This window comes from Notolepis coatsorum (assembly GCF_963971535.1).
Source record: "Notolepis coatsorum genome assembly, chromosome: 6".
In the NCBI taxonomy this organism is placed as follows: Eukaryota; Metazoa; Chordata; class Actinopteri; order Aulopiformes; family Paralepididae; genus Notolepis; species Notolepis coatsorum.
In genome coordinates, this window is record NC_140170.1 from 88,158,248 (window position 1) to 88,162,990 (window position 4,743).

The 4,743-nt window shown below is 46.7% G+C and overlaps 1 protein-coding gene across 1 annotated transcript in view; it reads right to left on the reverse strand.

Moving 5' to 3' along the window:
* Positions 1-4,743, reverse strand: part of tafa3a (TAFA chemokine like family member 3a) — a 213,590-nt gene that overhangs the window by 191,597 nt on the left and 17,250 nt on the right. The window lies entirely within an intron of this gene.

The following is a 4,743-nucleotide window of genomic DNA, read 5'->3' on the forward strand; positions in this document are numbered from 1 at the left end:
AAAGATAGATAGATAGATAGATAGATAGATAGATAGATAGATAGATAGATAGATAGATAGATAGATAGATAGATAGATAGATAGATAGATAGATAGATAGATAGATAGATAGATAGATAGATAGATAGATAGATAGATGGCAAAGCCACACACACTACACACGCACATTACAAAATAAGCTAAGCTACACATTATGTGTAAACTAGGCTGATGTTTGCACCCCAACGCTGAGCCTAAGTGTGTGTGTGTGTGTGTGTGTGTGTGTGTGTGTGTGTGTGTGTGTGTGTGTGTGGTTGTGTGTGTGTGTGTGTGTGTGTGTGTGTGTGTGTGTGTGTGTGTAGTCCATGGATAATATTAATATCAGTAACAGAGATCTGGATTAAGAAAATCAATACCATCACATCCTTTGTTAATTTCAGCCGTTTTGCAGGGGTGTACAAGATTCCAGATTACTCACATGTTCTAAATGTAGTCCCAGTGTCTCCACAGGCAGAGGCGCATTTATTTTCTTCTCTTTAATTCTGTATTTTCTCCACGGCTCCGTTAGCTGTTACTTTGTCAGCGTGCGCGGGAGACAAAATAATTGCCTCTATATTTCCCCGAATTGATTTCTTGCACAGTCCTAATACAGTGGTCGGGCCGGCACTCAGGCACCATGACACGCTCCACACCGTGGACTTGGGATTTCAGAGTAGAGCACTTAGAAGTCAATGCTCCCCTTTTTTTTCTTCAACACCTTGTTATCAGGGTCAAAAAGTTAGCCATGCAAAACGAAAGGCCCTTGAAAGCGAGCGTTCTTACCGGCACCAGAAACATTTCCGAGACACACGCCACGGCTAAAGGACGTTCAGGACAACAAAATGTGTATGCCGTGAGAGAGAGGATCTGCGATATGGAAATAAATAGCCTCGATTGATTTTCATTCTCGTCGCAGAAGTCGAGAATAGGATGGATAATAGATGAATGAAAGTGAGTCGAGGGCAACTCCCGTTTTACCTAGAGTAAAGTCCTCCTCCTTTCCTCTTTGATGGGCAGAAAAGACGGAGGAGGAGTCTTTCACGTATGATTATGCGTCTCTTAATTACCTCACCTTTCATCCTCCTTTACCCTTCACGTTGTGTTCCCTGTGGTGACCGTTCAGTAGACTGCCCCCCCCCTGAACCCTCCCTTCTGCTCCAGACTGCTCTTTAACGATTATACCACCCACATATCACCTAGCGGACGGCAGAATGTAGGCCCCGACTCAGGAGGAATGAAAGGAGGACAGCGAGAGAAAGGAAGAGAAGAGGGGCTGAGAGCGAGAGAGAGAAAGATGGAGAGAGGGGGGAGGGGGGGGGGTGGATGTGTGCTATGTCCACTTGTCCACTTATAGCATTCTGACTCCTGTACCGTGGCCCCGGTCGGAGTTCTACTTCACATCTCACCCTAAACACACGGACTCCGCTCTCACTGGGCAGAGGAGGTGAGAAACACACTCCATGAAGCCTCTCAGAAGGACTTTATGACATCACACCTTCCTTAAACACCCTAGCATGCCCTCTTATGTGTGAGGGAGGGAGGGAGAGAGAGAGAGAGAGAAGGAGAGAGAGAGAGAGAGAGAGAGAGAGGAGAGAGAGAGAGAGAGAGAGAGAGAGAGAGAGAGAGAGAGAGAGAGAGAGAGAGAGAGAGGGATGAGAGAGAGAGAGAGAGAGAGAGAGAGAGAGAGAGAGAGAGAGAGGAGAGAGAGAGAGACCTCTGGCATCAACTGAGGCATCAATTAATGAGTGGGTCGGGGGAACATGTCCGTCCAGACACACTCTGGCTCTAGGTGACGTGGGAGACCAGACCAGAGCCACTGCCGGCTGGGGGGGGGACATGAATAATTGAGGTCCCTGCTTTATAAGTTTAAATGAATTAGTGCCACGGGGACGGGGTGTTAAGAGACGCGTGAGAGGGGAAGCGGAGTGGTTGTTGCTATAAAATATCTCCATTACGTTTGTAATCATGAAGGGGAGAGGTGTCACCTGGCAGTGTTAACAACCGCTGGGTCACATCAATGTGTGCCGAGGTTTTCTTTATACTTGCGTTACCTTTCCAACAAGTAACTATCGCGGAATCAGGTAGGGGGGTGTACGATATATCGATATATATAGTGTACACTACGATATATATTGGGGCGACAGTGGCCCCAGGAGGTAGAGCGGGTCACCTGGTCATCGGAAGGTTATAATAATAATGCAGGATAATGCAGGACCTCTTTAGAGAGAGGTCTTTATTCGGCATGCAATGACACAACGACATGCAATGGGCGGCACACACACACAGAGGAATACACACACACATGCAATTGTCTCTCAGGGTCGCCGATGCGATTGAGCTCTGCTCTTGACCCATCCCGTCATCCTTCCCCCCCAAGGGCTGCCGGGAGCAGACAGGGCTTCGGCGAGGGCCGCACCCGGGGACCAATCCAAGTGCTCCTGCCGTCTTCGTCAGGGACGCGACAGCGTCAGCGATCTGTTGTGCATGTTTTTCCATTGGGTTTCTCTTATCAGGGATGGGAACCCTTGCGAGCACGGGGAGAACATGCAAACTCCACACAGAAAGGCCTGGGAGATACCCACCTGGGTACCTGGCAATGCGGAAACCTGGTCCCCAAGCGGGAATCTAACCCTGGACTTTCTTGCTGTGAGGCGACAGTGTTAACCACTACACCACCGTGCCGCTTCCAGGTTCGATTCCTACTCCTCCCGGCGGGCAGTGTGAATGAATGAATGAAAACTTTATTTAACAGATTGCAGAATGGGATGCAGACCAGAGAAAGACATTTGTCTTGTTTACATCAGGGTCCCCCATTTTCAATCCATAGTGACATTTATGACATACACAACATACATGACATCATGACATTTATGACATAGGGACAATACATACATGACATACAGCCAGGTATATAGTACATTTGTGACATATACGATATGCAAATATACAGTACTGTTACCCAGAGATCCTAACAGTGTGTCCTTGAGCACCTTGCACGGTTGCCTCCACAGTCGGTGTGTGAATGTGAGGAACAAAATTGTAAAGTGCTTTGGATAAAAGTGCATAGATATAACTGCACCATTTACCATATCAGCAATCATATACCATATAACCACATTTCTTCATATATACATATATATTCATATTAATCAGCACCGGGTCCAATGAGCAAAACTGGCAGATCATATGTATTATCATTATCAGCAAACATATTGGTATTGGCCAATGAGATTCCATTTAATTTGTATTTATCAGCATCTGTCTGATGAGCAGAACAACTGATGATTATTAGGGATGTCCGATATTATCGGCCTACCGATATTATCGGCCGATATCGGCATCAAAATGTGTCGGTTTTCAAAATAAAAAATTTAATAATTTTTATTTCTTTTACATTTCTATAACCTTTATTTACCCAGGCAAGCAAGTAAGAACAAATTCTGATTTTATTTATTGTCAAAAGTATGCATAATGTTGTGTTAATTCCACAACAAGAGATATGTAATGTTAATTACCTGAAATTATTCAGTTTTTTGGGGGGGAAACCCTGCATATATCAGTATCGGTTGATATCGGTATCGGAAATTAAGAGTTGGACAATATCGGTATATCGGTATCGGTAAAAAAGCCAATACCGAGCATCCCTAAGATTATCTGTATAGCTGTGCCGGTTTCCTTTAGGCACAACAGCAATGACTGCAGAAACAGAAATTCAAACCTTTATTTATTCTCGAAAGGACAATTGAGGTCACCCTCATTTTCTATGTCGTCAAGACTTTACAGACATTTCAATGCATAAATGTTTTACAATATAATAATAATAATAAAATATGAATAACTCTATCCATATAGCACCCTTCACACATGGACCGCAGTCCAGAGTGCCCCACAGCAATTAGTATAAAATTAACATAGGCATACAATCAGCACACAGTTGACAGAATAAAAACAATGCATAAATTGCAGACATAAGAATAGGTATAAAAGACAATAAAGGTAGTGCAACGTAAACATGCAGACATAAGAATAGGCATAAAATAAGTACAATGTTGCTCGAAGGGATGTGAACCCCCCCTGGATTGACCCCACACATCAATCCCCACCACATCCCCATCCAAGACACCCCCCCCCCCGATAAAGCACGTCATGACCGAAGGAAAACACAAACAGAACACACGCCACTCACACCGCCATGCACAGCGACGGGGAATGTCACCCCCGCCCCATCTCCCCCGGCCCCGGCTACCCCGCCACCACAAGGAAAACCAGTGAATCCCACGCGACCACCTCCAAACTCCACGGAGGAATGACAGGCCACGCGCCCCAGGACCCGCAAAGGAGCCACGACTCCAAACACCCAAGCAGACAGAGACAACAGCGGTCAAATGAGAAGACACACAGCACCGGGACGGGGTCAGAGACGACACCGGGACCCCCGGGACCCCCCAGAGACACAGCAGAAGAGGACGACACCGGGACCCCCGGGACCCCCCAGAACACAGCAGAAGAGACGACACCGGGACCCCCGGGACACCCCAGAACACAGCAGAAGAGACGACACCGGGACCCCCGGGACACCCCAGAACACAGCAGAAGCCGCAACGAGCCCCCCACACAAGGAACCCCCAAAATGCCAGCGAACCGAGGGAGCTCAATGATGAAAACCAACCAAAATCCAACCAAAGCGCACACAAGAGACCAGCACCCAACACCAGGAAGGGTCCG